Here is a 22382-nt window from a genome sequence, read left to right on the forward strand (position 1 = left end):
AGTCAAGGGCTGTTATGCAAAGTGAACTTTGAAACTGGTCCTGTGAGGTTTTAGGAGCCAGGGGATGGATGGATAAGTAACTTCATAACCTTTTTGCTCAGTACAACTGTAGACATCAGCCATGTGTTTCTATGGTCTGATAAGTATCAAAGATAGTAGATGTAATCTCCTGATGCCTGAGTGTGAAAGAAGGCGTTTCGTTATTTATTTTTGTCAGTAGTAAAAGTGCAGGGTAAGTCAGTGCATAAGGCTTTTCAGGAGTTTCAATTGTTTGTTTATTAATTTGTAGGGCGCACCAAACCCTTAGGTAGCTGGGCGCACATCATCACAAGATTACTTCAAGCTTAGTTACAGGTATAGACAATACAGGCAGGTTCACACAGTCATAGTTACAAGTGTCGGGTACAGAGGCAGGTAACATATACGTAGGCATCCATTTGCCATCCTTAATCTAGTGGTCGTTGAGGCATAGCCAAGTGCGAGTGTTACGTCTGAAACTATAGTATGATTGATCTCTTCTGAGCTCAACTGGTAGAGCATTCCATTGCTGGGCTGCTTTTACAGGGAAGCTATTACCTCCTGTTTTTTTGAGGCTGAACCTAGGAATTTGGAGGCAGTAGGAATTGGAAGTCCTAGTGGGTTGTGCCGAAATTGTTTGAATTATTCTTTCCTTCAAGTATGGAAGGGCTGCGTCATTGAGACATTTGAAGGTTAATGATACCGTTTTGAAGAGGATCCTATCCGCAATTTTCAACCAGTGATGGTTTCTCCTAGCAATAGATATGTGCTCTCTGGTGGGGAGATTCAAGGCCGTTCTGAGCGAGTTATTTTGCAATGTCTGTAATTTATTGATAATGTATTTGTTGGCTCCTAGATAAAGTGCATTGCAGTAGTCCAGTTTTGATAAGATGAGGGCATTCGCGAAGATAATGCAACTTGCAAGTGAGAGAAAAGGTCTACATGCTCTGATGAGTTTGCCAGTGTAGGCAGGGGATGAGGCCAAGGAGTTTACCTGTTCTTTTAGATTTAGCATGGAGTCCAGATAGAAGCCAAGTGTCTTCACTTCTTTGGCAACTGTAATTATGGTGCCATCGATATTGAAGGCACTGTAGTTGGTGTCAAGTTTTTTTAGTTTGTTGGTTGAACCGAGGATTAGGATCTCTGTTTTATCGTCGTTCAGGCAGAGGCCATGGGTTGCCATCCATGCCAGAATGAGGGTGTATATTTCATTTACTAAGGCTGTATCTGAGGTAAAATTGCCCGAAAGGGGAATGAGGATTTAGGTGTTGTCCGCGTAGTTTGTGTAGGTGATACCCAGTCTGTCCAATTTGTCAAATAAAGGCTTAGTAAAGATATTATACATGGTTGGTGAGACACATGAGCCCTGAGGGACGCCACATGTTATTTGGGTCTGCCGAGGTGGAAAAGACTTGCATGCTTCTATTATCAAGAAAGGACTGGACCCAAGCTAAGGCTTCACTCGAAAAGTAGGCAGCCGATACTAGGCGTTTGCATAATACTGCATGGTCCATCAAGTCGAATGCTGCCGACAAATCAAGGAGGAGCAGCATAGCTGTGTTTCCTTTATCATTGAGCTCATCAATTTGGGCTTTAAGGTCTATTAAAGCTGCCTCTGTGCCGTGTTGGGGTCTGAAACCGATTGGCGGGAGCCTAGAAGTTGGTTGGTTTCAAGGTACTTCTGAATTTGAAGATAGGCCACTCTGTCTATTATTTTCAGGAGGAATGGGACTGTTGTGATAGGTCTGTAGTTAGAAGGGATGGCGGGGTCTAAGGTTTGTTTTTTGAGGAGGGGTAGAACCCAAGATTCTTTTAAGCTACTTGGGACAGTATTAGATGAATGAGCTTAGAGATGAAGGGGGCTAAATCTCTAGCCGCATCCTTAAATATTTGGGCTGGACAGTTGTCCCCTTTACAGTTTGACTGCTTTAGGGAAGCAATAATTTTTTCAGTTTCCTGAATGGAGACTTTGGTGAATTTGAATGGAGGTAAATCAGGTTTGTTTTTAGGAGTGGTAGTGATTGGTATTTCCGCAAGGGGGAGAGAAGCTTTTTTAGCTGTAATTTTGGTTTGTAATGTTTTTATTTTATTTGCTAGGGCATTTTGAATGCTGGTGCACCATTGCTTGTCTTTAGGTACATTATCCGGCGGGGTTATAGGCGATTCGAATTCTCAAAGGATCACAAATAATTCCTTAGTGTTGGAGCATGCTTTAGAAATTCTTTCATTGTAGACTTTTTTGGATAATTTCATTCTTGTAGTTATTGGCACATTGTTTTAATTTGAGTTAGTTTTCTTCTGTTGGGGAATGCTGCCATGTGGTTTCTAGCTTCCTTTTTTCCAATCTAAGTTCTTTTAGGTGGGGGGTGAACCAAGTATTGAGGCGAGTCTGCGTGCTCTTGCGTACCTTAAGTTGGGCAATGGTATCTAGGACCTTAGTCATAATGTCATTATAGGAGTCCAACAGTGTAGCTGGGTCGGAGTTGCTTGGCAAGGCATTAATTACCGGAAGGAGGAGAGGTAGGATATTGTCAGGTGTGATATTTTTCTTCGATCTAGTGGGAATGGGGGGAGTCATAATTTTATCTTTATCTATTTTTTTGTTGAGTGTTAACTCAGTCAATTAGGTAATGGTCAGTCCAAGGTTGGCGTGTAATTTTGGCGATAGTTGTTGGGCAGTTTAAGGTGGCAACCCAATCTAGGGTCCTACCTTTATCATGGGTGTGGGAGAGGATTTTTTGGGTAAGGCCATGTTCATCGAGCATGGTAGCTATCATTTGAGCTGGTTTGTCATCCGGATCGTTGAATCCTAAGTTGAAGTCACCTAAGATAATTATCTGGGATGAGTCTTTAGTATTGATAGCTAAGAGGCTAGAAATGTCCTCTTCCAATGAGCTTATGGGTCCTGGTGGCCTGTATATGAGCTACATCGTTAGAGTACGGCATGGGGATATAGGCAATTTATTGAGAGTAGTTCGCAAGATTTTAGTGGGGGTAGCGAGGATAGTCTTAGGTCTGGTTATCTTTAGCAATGATAGCTAGGCCGCCGCCTCTAGAGTTAGGTCGGTCCATTCTTAGGAGCTGATAATTTTCTGGTATCGCTCGTGTGAGCGCTTGGCCTGCAACCAAGTTTCTGTGATTGCTAAGAGGTCAAGGTTGTCAGATGTTAGAAGATTGGCTATTTCAGTGCCATCGGCAACAACAGATCTGGCATTGATCAGTGCTCCCGTTATTGTGGTTGTGCTAGGTAATTTCTGGGTTTTCAGCGCTACTGGTTTTTTTTTGGCATCTGAGGTAGTTTGCATGTGGGCTTGTGTCGTATGTAGAGTGGTAAATTTAGGATCGGTGCGGCAGTTCAAGTAGGTGTTACTAGTTATTTTAGGTTCGTAGAAGGACAGCAGTCTATCTAGAAGTGTAGTGTTTCTGTTCAAAGTGGGGCAATTGTGCGATGAAGGAGTTTTGTAGATTGGAAAGTTTCAATGGAATGGTAACCTTGGGAATGAGATAGCATCATTAACTCTGAGAAATCATTCACCCAGCCTTCCTCGTATTGCGAGGAACATTCTCGCTAAACATGTGCAAATCAAGAGTTGGAGTTTAAACCGCTTAGGCCAGTTATTGAGAGTAATGAATTATTCTTCAATACCAATTTTTAACCATGAGCTGCCATCCTGACCCACCAAAAATGAATCCTAAGAGGTGTGTTACGAATATGATCTGAAGAGGACTATTAAGATAAAACTGGCCAATGAAAACTTAGGAATTGAGAAAAGATGGGATTTCTTTCACAGGTTTTTGTCCAATCATGTTTGGGGGCGGATTGTAGTAAAGTATCTGGGAGTGTTTTAACTGTTGCAAAGTTGTATAAAAGATGTCAACTGGTGTTGTGTATTGAGAGTTGGGTTACTTTGGTCCTGCAACACCATCTAACTGCTCCCCGGATAATTGCACAATAAACTTGCTTTATGTACAAAGCGTGCACTCGTTCTTCAAATGATGGGCCTGCCTGGGTTGAGGTGATTAAGGGGCCCATATCTACAAAGAGAAATAGAAGTGAAAGAGTGTTAGAAGACCTGGTGAAAAAAGAGCATAGCCTTGGGGGGGAAAGATTCCCGGCCGGAAATCCATCCAGAGTTTCTGAAGAGAAGACATTGTGGAAGGGTTTCCTGGCAGGAGAGTGCACCAGGAGAACTTCTTTATTAAAGTGGTGATTAGAAGAGATGTTTTCCCATTGTTATAAAAATCACCACTACTTTGAAAAGATACTCTTGGTCAGTGCAGAAGTGACATTTCTATTACTCGTGGGGAGCCATTGTTTGGAAAAGACAATTTCCTCATCATCCCTAAGAAAGTGTTCAAACATCATTTAAAATTGCCAAGAGATACTTTGCCATCCTTAAAACACTATTGTTTGGCAAAAGACACTTATCATCTTAAGGAAGTGTTATGTGAAAGAAAAAATCCTACCACTCTTAAAGAACTAATGCTTTAACTGAACACTTTCAATATTCTACCTGGAACAGTTATGGGGAAGGGAATCATCCCCTGGCTACAAGGATTATTTTGTTGGATTTACACATTTGTTTATTACATACTTTATACATAATTTAAAGCAGACACATTCACCATGCACATTTTGTTGTTCATTTTTAGTGCAAGTGTCAAATATATTTTGGACACAAGGACAGTTTGCCTACTTTTGACGAGACACAGACTGATCTTTAGTTTTGGTTTCACCCATAGGGAAACTCTTTAGGATAAGGACAGAAAGGCCTTTATCCAAGTAATTCAATTTTAATAAAATGTCTGATATTGAAAACATTACAACTATGTGTCCGTCTCTCATTTCTGACCCCTCCCAGTGTGTTTGAGGGGAGCAGGAGTGGGGTGGTTAATACACTGTGTAGACTCAAAGTTCTCCTAGCTGATGTGCTGCATGGCTAATCTTCACAAATATCTAAATACCACGTGGCTAACCTTCACAAGATCCATCTAGTGTTTTATTTTTTAATTTGTTTTGGTTTATTTATAAGCCTTTACAAAATCACACATTATTTAATACTTTTACAGATACATATCTTCAAGATTAAAAACAATTTAAGAAACTTAACAGATACTAATATAGTAAAAGACATTTAAAATCACCTACAAAATCATGTGTAAAAGAATCAGATTCAGTACAGTCATCATAAACATTACAAAGTTTAAACTTAAATAAAGGGCACAGATCCAATACTAGTATCAACTGACCACAGTCTGATTCGTCTTGACACAGATCACATACACTACTCAGGAAAGTGGTCACCCGTATTTTTAACCTAATGGAGTTGTCATGTAGCATTATTTGCCATATAAAATCTCTGTCAACATCATAGATAGAATTTACAAACTGTGCAAAATAATTAATTCCTTGGGTTTTAAGTCCAGTACAAACCAACAGAATGTGTTGCAAAGTTTCAACTTCTCCTTCTTTGATACAACATCTACACCAGGACAAATTATCTGAATTGCATTGTCTAATATTTTTGATTTGGTTTGTTGGCAAAACATTAAATCGAAAGCGCATATAATCATTACGCATATGTTTGCTGGGATATTGGGTCAGATATCCTTCAATCACTGGAAACCACTTCCAAGTGGAACAAGCATATTTATACAATTTAGATTCCAAAATTGTATGCTTGGTCTTCTGCCAATCAAAGCCCATAAGACTAGAGTTAATCCTTACTGGTTTCTTGCATAGAGTAGTAGCTGACATACCTATGGACACAAAACAACACATCGTCTCCGTATGTAGTTTATGTATAAAGGGATTAGACAATCCTTGATAAGCCTTTGAATATAGAGTATCCTCTGCAGCTGTTTTACATTTTTTCCAGAGACTCATACATTTCCATGTGGCATATATAGAGGGCGATTGAAGACCCAATTCATATTTTACCAATTCTAAAGGTATACATTTAGGTAGATGAAATAAAACAGATCTCCAAATTTTACTTTCAATATAGTTCAGATATTCATAAAGTTCTTTGGAAAAAAGTTCCATGCCATACATCAGACGAGTATGAATCTTTTGATGTAGAATTCCCTCAAGGGGACCATAGAAAATTTACCAAATTTCGTGTCAATAGCACACAATGGCAATATCCGATTTTAGTTTGAGCGGACATTTTATCAAATTATTGCAAGTAACTCCAGAGAAATAGAAACCCAGGTATTTGAATGTGGATTGGGCTTTCATAGTCTTGTTCCCACAGAACCAGGAAAAAGGAGTTTTCTTTCCTATTACGTCTACCAAAACGCACGATGACTCTCTTAGATGGGCTAATTTTCAATTGTAGGCTATATGTAAACATTTCAAAAGCTGTAAGCAGTCTTTGAAGGCCAATCTTAGTATTGTACATCAAAAGAAAGTTATTGGCATAAGCCTGCCATGACAGATGTATATTGTTTAATTTCGGAGAGACTAAACCTTTTTCACTAAGAGCCTTATTTGCCCCACTAACATACAAGTTAAAGACTGTAGGTGCCAACATACACCCTTGACAGTCCATTAGGAATAATAAATTCCTTGGACAGCAGGCCCTCCGTATTTAGTTGTACCATCACCCTTGTATCCATATAGAGAGCACTAATAATCTCCAATTGATGGGAGATTTCCAGGTCTTTTAGTCTCTGCCACAGTAGATTCCTGTCAACTAAGTCAAAAGCAGAGCTTAGTTCCATCGAAGCCACAAAGGGGGGGTCTATTGCCTCCTATCATGGACTTTGCTACAAGGGATTTTAATATGAGCCCCCCACAGTCAGTTCCAATATTTTTTTAAAGCCAATTTGTTTAGCATCTAGAACGGATTTTGCATGAATCCATTCTTGCAGTTCCTGTAAAACCAGAGAGCTGAATATTTTAGATTCTGGATCGGCAATCGCAATAGGTCTATGGCTTGTGGGGCACAGTCTAGAACCCATCTTAAAGACCGGGATAACAATTGATACTCTCCATGATTGTGGAATGATTCTATGCACAACAATATTTCTATAGAGTATGTACAAAACCTTGGCCCAAAAGGCGGAGTTAAATTTCATAAGATTATTTGGACCAATTGCCCCTGAGTTTTTAGATTTGTTTATAAGTATAATAATGTCCTCCAGCGTAAATTGCAATGACCATTTCGATCTTTGAAAACTCTTAAAGTCCTCCGGTCTCCTGCTGTCCGTGTATAACTTGGAAAAGTGACCCAACCATATGTCCTCTGGGATGGCATTTAGAACGACATCTTTCTGTGGTCTTTCCAGATAATTTATTAGAGTCCAGAAATTAGCGGAATTGTTACCACAGAGAGATTTTAACATGGTTTCCCCGTCAAGCTGTGTACGCCAACCTTTGTGATGGATTACCCAGTTTTTATAATTTTGTTGTATTTTTTCCTCTCGTGCAGAGCGAAGGAATAAGACAATCCAGATTTTTTTTTTTAGGTGTCTCAGCTCTTTCCTATAGATGATCTTACGTTCATTAATAGCAATATCCATAGTATGTCTGCGACTTTTAGTTCTTTGTGATTTCTTATTTGTATCAGCTATCAAGTTTGTTGTAGAGGATGTAATGTAATTGGTGAAATTAGTAGCTGAATAACATTCAGCACTGTTCTGAATCAACATTAAATCATGATCCTTGATCATAGTGGCAACAAATTTAACATTCAATCTGCGACACCGTTTGATTCTATTCCCTCAAACATTTACATCCACATTCTGTGTGTAGGATTTCACAGGTGGTTTACAAAAAATCAACTCTCATTTCGAAAGTGAGGAAACAATACTTCCGGATTCCTTAACTTCAAACTTACGTAAACCTTTGGACAAGGTAGCTGATACAAAGACATAGATTCTAGGCCTCTAGCCTTCCAAGGGTAGTGGTCATTATAAAGGAGATCCAGGCCCCAAGATTCGGCAAAATGGGTCCAAAGTCTCCCACGTAGATCAGAGTTTCCGACTGCTCTATCATGATCTCCAGAAAAGGCAAAGCAACATCCCCCTTCAACCTGTCACAGTAGAAGTTAGCGTTCATATCCCCAGCAATTATAATCTTACCTCCTGGGTTGCTATGTAGCCACAATTCCATTATAGCCCTTTTTCGAGAGTGATATCCGTAAGTTCACTGGGATTCCAGTACACATTAATAATGAGCACCAAAAAAACCCTCACTAATGTTACCCAGCTTAAAAGAAACCACTGAAAAGTGATGGGAACAAATCCATTCCCCTGTTTTCACCATTTTGTTGGCTTGTTTTGCAGCGATAATCAATCCCCCCCCTTTGGGCAACCCCCATTAGTGACATAAGCACAAATGGAGGTGACATCAAAGCCATCCCAGCATAACTGAACTCTGGACCAGGTGTCTTGAAGGAGAATGAAGTCAAACTCACCCGAATATCTCATAGGTTTTACATTCTGCAGCAGATTGAGACAGCCTCTCGAGTTCCAGCTCACACATTTAAGCTTGTTGCAGGAGCTAAAGAGGTTTACCCAGCTGCTTCAATGTGTCAATCGATTCCCACAAAGACAAAGCCAGCCAACGCCAATCCTGTTTGTTCAGATCTTGTTCGGCCTTAGAGGTGTCATTACCAGGCTTTCTCTCTTGATTACCCCCCTCAAAATGCGCCGGCTTCTGTAACAAGCCTGGAGGGTTATGCATAGTTGATATATATATATATATATATAGAAGCCACGTATTTGTAATTGTTCAGCCTCCTTCAAGAGCATAGACCTAACCAAGGGTGAGGTAATGACAAGGCGTACATAGTCCTACCTAAACCTATGTATGTAATCCACCAGTTTAATATCTGATGCGGTAATTAAACTAAGGTTGGGAATAGTCGACAATAAAGATAGAATATATGGTCTATTCAGGGTTACGTGACCCTTATCCTCAAATAAAGCTTTGAGGATTAGCCCAGGCACCTCTGGAAAAACCAGTTGACGTAAATCTGTATCCCGCTTACCAGACCTCCGGTATTCATTAGTAAATTCAGACTCATTCTGCTTGACACCGAACATCCTTATCACACCCTATCAGGGTAGACCCAGCACTGATGGCCGGTAGGTGTTCATGCAATTTTCTAGATTGAGATATAGCTTCAAAGGTGTGACCAGGACCAGAGGCAAGATCATCCCTAAGCACCTTAATGATCAGTTGTCGTATTTCATTTGCTTTCATAGTGTTTTTAGAGACTTCAGGGCCCACAACCACATCACAGTCTGTCCTCAAAGGGGTTGTGTCACTCTTAAGTTCTCCATTACCCATTGACAAATTCACAGTAGTTCCCTCAGGATTATACCCTTTAACCACAAGTCTAGCAGATTTTTCATTGTCAGCCGAATTACCTTCAATAAGCACCACACCATCACTACCATCATTATGTATAGTTTGCCTCCAGACGGACTCAAAATTGGAAGTCACACTAGTGGTAGTAGGCATGGGTACCGTTTTGAAGATTTCAAACATTACATCACTTTTCTTTTTCATTGCCTCGTTCAGGGTAGCCTCACCCTCTGTGTACCTATCCTGTGCAATTATATCGTTACTGGCTTTGCGGTTTACCAAGTTGCCCTTCACATTATGGTCTCTATTACCCTTCACAATATAATCTCTCTGGGCCCTCACGTCTTTGTACACCACATCAGAAGGTTCACCCTCCTCCTCAGTCAATTTCATTATGTGTGTCGGTTCCACATCCCTCAAGAATTTCTTTGAGGTTTTTTTGAGGCCAGCAGTAATGTTATTCTTTTTTCTTTGTTTGGCCATTTTTTCCCCTGCCTTTTGGATAGTTTTGCCTCGAAATTATTAATAGGGGCATTCACAGATAAGGCATTACCTTGCGTTACGGCCTTAGGATTTTCTTCACCCAGGTCCTCTTTATGGACCAGATTATTTGAGTTGTTCACCCCTCCCATTTCCTGTGTAGATGCAATTACAATAATGTCCTCCTTAGAAGTGGTATTATTCGAACGAGTGCATGGTATATGCATTTTACAATAATTCTCATTAAGCTTAGCTTCAGCCCTCATGGCCAATACAAATGACTCAGTAAATCTTATAGGTAGTTTGTCCACCTCGTTTGCCAAAGACACTAAAGCCGCTGTCTGTTTTCTCAATTCAGACAGCAGCAGTCTGACAAAATATACTCATTGCAGAAAAATCAAACCCCATAACTGGTTGGGTTAGATCATTCAAATTCCCCACCCCACCCGCCACAGGGTTTATACCTTCCTGTCATAACAAAAACTGCCTGGAATTGATACTTCTGTGACGTCTCTGTGCGGCCATCGGTGTCTTCGCAGCTGGGGACGCCTTCCTAGCCAGAGGTCCGCTCCCCTTTGCCTCGCGGCCCATCCCCCACCCAGCCTGCTCGGCCTCCCCGCCACGCCACTGTTGTGAGGGGTGCCTTGGCTTCGGCTGTCAGAGGACGGTCGGCCTCGGCCCCTGTGCCGACAGTGCTGGGCGGAGGTTTGACGGTGCGTACAGCCTTGAGTAAGCCAGCCGCTGCGGTTTCGGCGATGGACGCCACACGAGGATCTAGCTCGCCTCAGACTTCTGATATGCCGTGTTCCCCACGTACCGTTGGGGTGCTGGGCCCCGCCCTCCACCCAGTACAGCACCTTGACTTGGCGTCTCCGGAGTTGGGGGGCCCTTCTGAGGTCACTTCGACTGCCGTATCCTCAGTGACAGTCCTGGTGTCGGCACAAATTCACTCTGCAATGGAGCCCCAAATCATAAAGCCTAAACACTCTTCTTTTCCACTGTCAACTGTGGAACATTTGGGAACTCACTCTGCACCTGAAACTATACCAGCAGCAGCAACAGCACCTCGTGCCAACCCTAACGCCACCCCTCAAGTTTTCAACAGCAACGCCCATGCATTACTGGCAAATCAGAAAGACACTATTGCTCCTTCGTTAGAACAGTTGTTTGTGGATCAGCAGGTAAAACAACAAAGTCAGGATCTGCCCAAAATAAAAAATAAAAAGCAAACAAAAAAACAGATTTATTCAGGTTAAGGGCAGAAACGACTTCCCCTCAATGACACAAGTTTTGTTCCTCGCAAAACTCAAACCTCACAACTTAGATTAAAAAAAGCAGGCAAAGTAATTCTTCCAGCGCCACTTCTCTCCAGTGCCCTTAAAGACTTTTTTAATGAGCAGTACAAAAGAAAGCTGGACCAAACCCTAGAACACTCCGATGCAGAAATCCTTGAGGCCATTCAGGACCTTCCTCCAGCCAGTAAAGCAAGAAAACTAACGTCAGTAACCTTGACACAGACGCCGATAAAATCATTATTCAAAAGTCACAAACTAAAATAAATTCGTCATCTATATTGCCTAGGAAAGCTGCAGTCACCCGAAACATCTTAGCAGAACCCAACAATGAAGTGCTTCTCGAAGATTCATCCAACGCGGACTCAGAACCACCAGAAGCGATAATTAATCTGGACTACTCCAACACAACCAAGACACAAATGAAACAACGGGTGGGAGTGACCTTGATTTGAACAAATAGACCAATTCTAAAGAAACTGGGACCTTACAGCAAAAACTAACATCCTCTACACCCGCGTGTCATTCCGAATGATCCAATCTGCATCAGGCTGCTCTCTATTTGCAGCCGAATCTCTACGATGGACAGACTCAAACAGAAGAACATTATGGTGTGTCACTAGCGCCGCTCCCGAATACCCCACGCCCTCGATCTCCTCCCAAAAACAGGAGATTGAGCAAAATAGCCACCCCAGGAAATAAGGCATCACCTACAAAAAAAAAAACAATCTCACAACAATCATATCAGCAATAACAATAGCCTTAGCGCCATTCGGGAAGCTGTACAAAGCCATTAATGACTCGCTGAAAGATAGTACTACTATCACTGCGATGATGCATACCAAACTGATCTTTGTGGAAGGTTACATCACAGCACTAGATCAAAGAAACAAAGAACACAGAGACCTATAGGAATCGAAGCTGAGCCTTCTAGAAGACAAACTAAACTCTTAAACCGGTCATGCCGGTCACCTATGAAAAGGAAACCCAGACTAAATCACTGCCTCCACCACTAGAATTGGCCCCTGTATTTACAAGACAAGCGGACAAGCCTCTGTATCCAGTACCGTCATCTGCAAAACACCAAAGAGTAGTGGATAACCAACAAAAAACAGCACAGGGTTCCAAAAACAAACCATTGCTGAAGGTTGTAAAGCACAGCGAATCAGACACTGACTCCACAAGCAGTGACGGCCTTCGACCCCCTGATGCCTAAAAAAAAAATATCCAAAGAAGTAACGAAAGAGAATACCGCATCATCACAACGAAAACAAAGCCTTAGCAACTCAGTGGTTTGTATCTCCACTTCTCCCAAAACAACAGAACAATTTATGGCCCAAAGTTCACTGATGGATTTAACCCAACACTGGGGCACAACCGAGACACGGGAACGACATCCCGAAACTCTAAACAAATTGACTACACAAGAAGCGCGCTTGTCAAACTGTTCTCCACCTGGGGAAAGTAGCCTACCAACCCCAACTAGCAAAGTAGATTACAAAGGCACTAAACTGACTTTGGACCCTTCAGAATGTACTCAACAAATACAAAAAAACAAGCAAATCTCACCCACTACCCCAGCCTTTACAAACCGAACAAACCAGAGATATAGTCCTCGGAGACGCTGGACGGAAGACCAAAGAAAGCCAAGGGGTCCGACAACACGTTTGACCGGCCTCTTTAAAATAGAACAACAAACATCAAACATCAAACGACCACTACATGATCTTAAACAGAAACACGGTCCTCAGAATATTAAAAAAGTGAAAGTTCTTCAGATCTTAAAATCAGATGACTTTATTCTGATTGAACCTTACCACCGAAACAAACAAGCGAAGGCTTACCTCCACATTAAAAAACAAGCACTTCAAGAAATTTCGCAAGAAGTGTACACGAAACTAGGGCACCTGGGTTTCAACCTCCATGAGATCCCAATTACGAGTCCGATCGACAATCCAACAGACAAATACAGAAAATCTCCCAACAAAAACTACAGATACAAATCGCAAACAGAACATCTCTACAGACCAACTGAAGGGGAAGAAGCCCACTACCACCAAGCAAAAATAGCCAGAGATATATCAGCCCTACAAAAGAAAGGCTGGCTACGTCCAACCAATCGAGGCACACCTTAACCAACGCAAGAACAGAATTAAGACGAGACGCTAGAAAAAACTATGACCGCGAAAGACAGCAACCTTACCCAACTTCGTCTCGTACCAAACACTAAGACCATAGAGCCTCCCCGCATAACAAACAAATCACAACAATAACCCCAGAGCTGACCACAGCGTGCTCCGACAAATCACCTAAGAAAGACAAATGGACATGGATCCGCAATGCCCCAACACCAGGCTTCAAAAGATAGCAACCACCAAGGGGTGTTGCTCTACTGCCACAGCCACCCTGACCAAATTATGAACACTACTCAAAAGCAACCTTGAGTATAGCGACTTGGAATACCAGAGGTAACGTCCACCTTACTAAGCCTGATGGTCACGACCTGGGAGACTACGATGTACTTTGCCTCCAGGAAACCTGGTTGCTGGAGAAACCGGCTCTTGATGACTACTCCATAGAAATATCACCGGCCTCTAAAGGACCGTTGGGATGCCCCTAATCAGGTCTACTGATAGCCAACCGCACACGTTCTGGCATATCCATCATAAAGGTAATAGCCCATAGCTATGAACTCCTGGCTGTATTGACCACGCAGATCCCTTCAACTCAAACAGGCAAGACCTCTCCGGCTGAATTTTTGGCTATCATCAACGTGTACTGGAATCCCCAAAAAACATCAGAGAATTTATGTGACACAGTGGCCAACATTATTGACGAGATTGCTATTAAATACCAATCTCCCAATAGCCTCATCTGAATGGAACTCAATGCAAATTGTACCATTACAAACACCACTAAAACAAATCAGCCTACTAACACATCAGCAACAATCAGGGGACTTGCATGGACAACCCTTATGAAATCCAGTAACCTTCGTAACACAGCAACTGTCAGCGATGAACTTAACCTAATACCAACGTAGGAGCGCGACAGGTCATCAGCCGCACTCGACTATATTTTCGCGTCAGAATCTGTGTACCTCGACATAATGTCCTTCTAAGTAATAAGAACTAAAGACAGCGACCACAACTTGCTGAATCTTATCTGCAGTAGTAATGCTCGTCATTTGCTAACCTACGAAGCATCTATAGAGACCAACTCGCAACAAACTCGTCTCTGCATGACCTCCGCAGATGTTTGCAAGATCACTGAACAATACAATAGCCTAACATCTGATACTGCAATCCAAGAGGCCGCCTTCAGGTCTAGCTACATTCCCCTGCTTCTTGCCTTCAAAAAGCCCAACAAGAGTCATAATAACTCCATCCATCACTACACCCGCGAGTATAACATGACTCCGGTTACCAAACGTAGATACCCAAGAAAGTTGAAAAGAGAGGCAGCTACCACGAACCTAACCAGACTTTGGGAAACTCAACTTTGTAACAAGAAAAACAAGCAGTGGCTTAAAACACCAGATCTGCCCTATCCCAATCTCATGCAGAGGCGATGATGACAGCACTAAACAACAAAAAATCTCGTGAGTTTTGGTCGCTCATCAACAAACCCAACAACCACTCAAATACTCAAATGATCAATCCAGTCTCGGAAGAAAACTGGACCACCCACTTTTCGAATCTGTTTGAACCTCCAAAAGAAAACCTTCTTGAAGCCAAGCGACCAAATGATTCAGATTGGGTGGACCTGTCAGACATTGACAGGATCAAAAAAATCATCCTAAAACTGAAGACGTTGAGCGCCCCGGGCCCTGACGGCCTCGCCAACTGTGACCTGAAGCAACACCCGGACGACTGGTCAATTCTAATCAGCTCAATCTTCAAGGACTGTGGAGAAAGGAAAACAATCCCCGACTCGTGGACTAAAGCCGTGATGGTCCCAATTTTTAAAAAGGGCTCCAGAGAAGACCCCCTGAACTATTGGCCAATAGCCCTTCTCGATGTTATCGGAAAGTCTTTGCTACAATACTTTTGACTCACTTCCATAAATGGGCTCACACCTCGTCGAGCGCCGAGCCCTTGCAAACCGGATTCCAGAAAAACACTAGTACAAGTGTTAACATAATGCTCTTGAATATACTTAAGGAAAGAGTCCGGTCAGGCGCACCGCAAGTCTTTCTAGCGTTTGTTGACTTGTCCCAAGCGTTTAACAGCATGGACATACAAAAGCTATGGTCCAAACTAAGGACCTGGAACTGCCCAGAAGAAATTTTGGACCCCATAATTGCCCTTCATTCGAATACCAACATTACAGTCTGCCTAAATCATCAAGGCCTAATTTCCAATCCAATACCCTCATACCGCGGAGTGAAGCAAGGTTGCCCACTGGCACCGGCCCTTTTCATATCCTTCCTCGGGCTCCGCGACTTCAAAGACAGTCAACACAAGATCAGGTCATTTGCACCAAAAATAGGAAACAAGACGGTCACAAGACTCTTATATGCCGATGACCAGATACTACTTGACCTCACCCAGATCGGCCTCCAACGAAAGCTCGACAACCTGACCCAATATACTAAAGAAAACCTCGAGATTAACAAATCAAAAACCAAAATATTGATCTTCCAAAAAACCAGGGACCAAAAAGAAAGACCCTACAGTGGTACCTACACGATACGAAAATCGAAGTTGTCCGAACATTCAAGTACCTTGGAGTCCGAATTGACACCACCAAGAAAGCCTTGAATATGCAACAAGTATTGTGGACAAAGGCTAAAAACCTAGCCGCCCAATTACGTGCAGTCGATAGAAAATACAGCAAATTTTCACTCCAACCTGCCATTATTTTCTACCGGCTAAAATCATTCCGCCATTGACCTATGGGATGGGCGCTATACCGACAACCCCTCCTCTGTTGTGGCAAAAACTTGAAGGTTTCATTTGGAGATCGGTATTAGGACTCCCAAATTCAACATCACCAGCTGTGATAAGACGTGAACTTGGACCTCTCTCTTTGAACGAAGTGGTGGACCACAGTACCATAAAGCTTTATAGAAAAATCCAACATCCTGAGAGTCTTCAAATCTATCGTATGATAGCAGAAGAAATTGCTAAAGGAAACAATTGCTTTCTGAATGACTGGGTAAAGGCCCAAAAACACAAACTACGGGAGATTGCTTGTACAGAGGAAGAACTAACGAACAACAACCCATTAAGGAATAAAACAAAAATGGAGTGTCTAGACTGGATAACCACAAACGAGAAAGCAGTCTCAAACAAACTACTAGCCCATCTTCCCATGACATTAAACAAATTGAAATAGCCCATGATGTACTGTAAAAAATACCCAAGCAAACCCCTAATGGGAATCCTACTGCAAGCACGTCTCAACTTCTTACCGACCCAGGAAATACTAGCCATTAGAACAGGATCTAAGGAAAAAGCATGTAGACTTTGTAAAAACCCAGAAATCACAGAATCTATTAGACATCTGCTGATGATCTGCCCCGTTCTCCAAGATCGGAAAGCCTTTTTCAGCCCCCTGCTCGTAAATTCTTTCGTCAGCAATGAAGCAATATGGTGGAACCGTCTCATCACAGGTGACAAGACCAGATGGTCCACAGCGACAGCAAAGCTTCTGAACATTGCAATGGAAAAGATCAAACTCGGCATTGCTTCCAACATAATCTCTACCTGAAAATTCGATCGACGTGAAGACGGTTTGCTGTTTTTTTTATTTTTCAACCGTGAATGAAACTTCCTTGTAAAAATCTAAATGATTATAAACAAGTAAATAAAAAAAATAAAAAAAAAAATAGTTACTTGTTGAAGTCCACCCAACAGGGTTTGAAGTCACGGTTCGCCGAAACTAAAACACCTCCTTGCCGACGACCAGGTTATGAAGAAAAAACACAGCAACACAGTCGGTTCAGCCAAACAGCAGTCACTTTCAGACACTTCCATCTAGTGTTATGCATGGCTGATCTTCATATTTCTATCTAATGTGACACATGGCTATTCTTCCCAATATGTATGTCAGACAGTATTCACTTTATTCGGCCATAAAGCCATCAAAGTCCAACACATATAATACACAGTTCTAAACATTTACATTAACTCTCAGAACTTCTAGGCAAAATGAAATCAATGACCAGCACAGTTATGGGCCCCCAGGCTTGGCCCTGACACATTGTTCCATCACCTCCATTATGATTCTGTCACTTGCACATATGCAACTACCCCACTTCTATTAATAGTTCCCACAGTCTTTTCCCTAATGGAGCTAAATTAGTTCCTGAAAGTGGGGAGGGGCAGGGGGCCTTGCTCCCATTTCCAATGGGAGGGATCTTATTAAAAAGGGGGAAGGAAGGGATCTCAATCCTAGTCTTGTCCCTAATGGAGCTAAGTCAGCTCCTGAAAGTGGAGGGTCCTGGCTCCAATTTCCAGTGCGAGTGATCTTATTAAAGACGAGGAAGGAACTGATCTCAATATTCCATTGATCAATCTTTGGTCCCTCAGCTCTATACAAATGGAATCAAAGGGGTACCCCTCTTTGGGGTGAGCCCTTTTGTAACTCAGGATATAATGCAGAGTTAAGGTGCAGCATCCACCAACCGTTCGGAACCAGTGAATACATTTGTTGATTTATGAATCTCTGGATTTGGGCTTACAACATTAGGGGCTTTGTGCAAAAAGATCCCCCCCCCTTCTTGATCCTCTCAAATGTGCACGCCCCTTTACTTGGCTTCGTTGTGGTCCAAAGTATCTGTGGCTTGAGTTTCTAGAGCCTTAAGCGGATTTTTGGAGACCTACACCTTCACCTTGTTTTTCACCTCTCGGCATAATTCTCGGCCCGCAGTCAGCCTGCCTACTCGCAGCCAGAAATTATGCTGGTACAGTTTTGTGCTGCTGGATGTAGGTTCCTTCTGGGATCGACTTGTATCTGGGGTTCCTTCTCGGGTTTGGTCATACTACTGCTGAAGTTATCGTTTGAGGTTAGAACAGTAGTCTAAGAGTAACATGGTCTTCCAGATACTGATTGGGAGGCACTTAAGGTTGCTCATGTGCTTGGTGGGCTCCCCACCCCAGCACCACTTCCCCTGTGCCCTTCCAAGATGAGCAGTGTTGTAAGTGGAAAAAGGACAGAGCACCTTTAAGAGGGAAGCTCAAGGCTATGGGAGGGAGCGGGAGGCGAGAGGAAAGGGAGGAGCAAGGGAAGGGGAAGGGCGGTAACGGAATGGAGGAATAAAGGGAAGGTAGGGAGTGCACAATGGCTCCTGTGTAGTTATTGAATGGGCATGAAACAGCCCCATAAAGGGGCCTAACAACTGGCGACGAGGCGATACAAACGCCAGCAGTGCCTTGAGGACAGCACTCTGGAACGAAGAGCGCCGCGTCTGAAGGAAGAGGACGGCCTTGCAGTGTGGATTAGGTGGGCTGACTACGCCCAGCAGCAGAGGAGGCGGAGGGCCTGTGTGCCCAGCAGTGTTGGTGGGCCTGTGTGCCCTGCAAGAACGGAGGGCTCGCTCACCCTGCAGAAAGGGTGAAGCGGTGGGTCTGTGTGCCCTGCAACGACGGAAGCCAGGAGAAGGACCCGTGAGCCCTGGCACAGAAGAGCCCAACGGAGGAGACCAGGAAGAGGGCTTGTGAGCTCCGTGGAAGAGGAGCTCAAGGGCCGTGTGCCCTGCAGCATCAACGGAAGTGCCTAGGAGGGGTGCCCATGTGCCCGAAGAAGAACAGGAGACCAGAAAGAGGGCCCATGAGTCCTGTAAACGCAGAGTCAAAGAGAAAGTCTGTGTGCCCCGAAGGAGAGAGGCCCAGGAAGCAGACCCGCACCGGCTGAAGGGCCTGTATGCCCGACAAGAGACGCGGACACTGCGGCGACAGAGCTGCAGCATCAGGAGTGGTGACAGAGCTGCAGCATCAGGAGCCTGCAGGACACCGTTTTGAAGAGGGAGAGGCCGGACCACCGCAGACGCATCCGTCTACAAGTAAGGAGTCCCAACAAAGATGGGGGAAGACAAGTAACTGAGGACACGGACCCAGAACCCTGTGTCTCCCATTTGCGTGACAGTCATAACAGTACAGCACATAGCCACAAAGATAAAACCCTGTGTCTCCAAGTCTGACATTCAACAACAAAAAAAATAAAATGATGAACGTGAAGTGAAACAGAACTAACCAACTCACGCGCATGATTTCACAGCCCCAGCTATTCTCCAAGACCTGGGAGAGGCACGTACTAATATGTGCGCATCACTCTAAGACACCAATACGTGGGAAAACGGGCGCGCACTGCCACACTTCCCCGCAAGACCTACAGAAAACAAACAGGAAACAAAGGACTAGGGCCGACACTTTGCACAAAAGGAGCTAAACCCGTCAAGCTACTAGGCTCCCAGGACTAAGCCTGTCACCACCAAAGCCCAGGAGGACATCTATACCCCTACTGAGACTCAAACTAGGACCCCACACATGGACCATGGAACAATGGGACTCCCACTTGAATACTGCTACCAGCCCAACTAACCACAGGGCCACCAGACACCCTGACACGTGAACAGTGCGCAAGGTCCACGCGACGCAGTTGGCCAAATGCCCATGAGATTACAGAGCAGCACCCACATGGAAAGCGCCCTATCGAATAAACGTGGCAGGGACAGCATACCGATGGGGAAATCCCACCACGAATTGAGCCACATTGCCAGCCCCAAACCTAGTAGCCAGGCAAGATACCCACGGAAACAGCAAAAAGCCATCTGAACAGGCCCGGGGAGCCTCCCCAAACCCAATACGAAGGTTAGGCAACCGAAGACCACAAAGGCCCACAACAAGGACTACGCACACGATGACAGTGCGCCACAGGTCAAACACCACCACAAGGATACGCACATGAAATGAAAAGAAGACAGACCTGGAAAGCTGCCCAAACATATGCGTACCAGCAGCAGAGAAGACCCGTACCAGACAGGACCGGCAAAACAAACCAAAGGACCAAAACACAGCGACTCCATACCCAAACTAAACACCGGCCACCATGACTGACCAAGCGCAAGCAAATGCCGACGCAAGTGCACAAGCCCTAGCAGACTTGGGCCCCACACCCCATGCCGCCGTTATGAGAAGGACCAACCCATTCGCCTTGATCCCGCACCACGACCAAGGAACAAGATAGGAGGAATGGGTTAAAGAATTTGAAGACTTTCTAGGTGCAATTGGGAACCAAGACCCGCCAAACAAACTCAGCATATTTAGGAACCTGGTAGGAAAAGAGGTAAAGGACATTATCAAGACAATCCCAGCAACAGACAATACCACGTACCAACGTCTCCTCGATGCAGTCAACGACAAGCACAAAGTAGGCTCCAACAAAGACTACGAACTCCTTGCATTCAACCAACACAGGCAGCGTCTGTACGAATCAATTGGAGAGTTTGTCATAAGTCTCCAGCAGAAGATAGTGGACTGCGACTTTGCCAACTTCAATGATGAAGAAGCTATAAGACTAAGGATCATAGAAGGGTGCACCTTGTCAACGTTCAGAAAACACCTCCTCAAAAAGCCCCTACCCCTAGCGAAAATACTCAATCTGGCCAAAACATACGAGAGAGTTGACATACAGGCAGCCGCCATTGAATGGAAAATTGAACGCGACGCCATTGCGGCCCTCACGGAAGGGCAACTGCAATGCACTAAGCCCACTCGACCCTGGAGAAGGAGGAAACTTAGACTACACCGGCAACAAAGCCCGAGCAAAGAGCAATGCCACGGGCGAGGGTGGAAACACACACACAGACAACCATACTCAGCCTCTGGACGAACATGCTGGCGCTGTGGCCAGGAAGGTCACCTTCAGGGAATGTGCAGAACAGGACCACCCACAAGCTCTGCATGCCAACCCACACCATCAGCCCAGGCAAGATACCGGAGTCCACCGATGGCACGGTTAGACATCAGGAAAGACAAGGCCACGAACACCAGCCCACCTAGACGTCACAGGCATGCACACCCCCTCTACCCTTAGTTAGCCCACCTAAAAGGGGATGGACCGGCACTTGGCACACAAACCTCACCCGTTCGGCGAGAGGATTATGAGCTTCGCAACCACCCAGTACCCTTCGAGATATCGGACGGGGGGGGGGAATCGGAAGTCACAGGAAATGCCAGTACAAAGCAACTGTACCAGACAAGGGCGGAAGAATACCCCCTAGACAAACCCCAAGACCATGCCACCCAATGGAGGACGGCACAGACAGAGCAGCCTAAAGGACAGTCACGACGCGACCCAACCCAGGGAGACCGCAGAGTGCCAGACACCATCCGCATGATACCGAGTCCCGCCGTAGGGCACAGCCGTCTCAACCACCGGACAGCACTACAACACGCACTCATCAGTGTCCACTATAGGTCATTCAAAGTAACCCACAAGAAGAACCACATGCCCGAGCAATATGCGGGAGAAGCAAACAAAGCCAAAGGAACCGCGCAGACCCCATCCTAGCGAAAAGGGACAAAGAACAAGTGACAACTACAACGGGGAGCTACAGCAAAATTACGCCAAAGGACTCCCACCTCCACGAGCTATACTTTGAAGAGCATGAACCAACGAAAGGGGAAGTGATCGAGAGGGAGGAAAAGGAGAGAGCAGAGATGTATGAAACACCACAATGAGAGAGCGAGGAAGAGACCCACGAGCAACCAAGCAGGCCTCACGAGCCACAAAGAGACCCCAACGTCTCATTGAGCAAATGTAACCCGGGAAGTCTCATTTTAAGCAAGGGGGAGATGTTGCAAGTGGAAAAAGGACAGAGCCCCTTTAAGAGGGAAGCTCAAGGCTATGGGAGGTCGTCCCTCAGGGCTTGCAGCCCGCCCACATCATTGTGTGGGCAGAACGCTGTTGCGGTCTTATCTTCCCTGGGAAGGGAAGTGACGTTGGGTTAGAGTGGGGGCGAGGGGGAGTTCGGCAGGTCCTACCTTGTTAAATAAAGAAGCAGTTGACAGTACGGCAGGCTCCCGCGTGTTATGTTCCTCGTTCGGTTGGAGGGCCCGAGCAAAACCTCACAGAAGCTCAAGGCTATGGGAGGGAGTGGGAGGCGAGAGAAGGGAGGAGCAAGGGAAGGTGAAGGGCGGTAACGGAATGGAGGAATAAAGGGAAGGTTGGGAGTGCACAATGGCTTCTTTGTAGTTATTGAATGTGCATGAAACAGCTCCATAAAAGGGCCTAACAAGCAGGAGTAGCTTTCTTATATCTTCTAG

Source organism: Ambystoma mexicanum, chromosome 8 (assembly GCF_040938575.1).
Source record: "Ambystoma mexicanum isolate Mex_15411 chromosome 8, UKY_AmexF1_1, whole genome shotgun sequence".
In the NCBI taxonomy this organism is placed as follows: Eukaryota; Metazoa; Chordata; class Amphibia; order Caudata; family Ambystomatidae; genus Ambystoma; species Ambystoma mexicanum.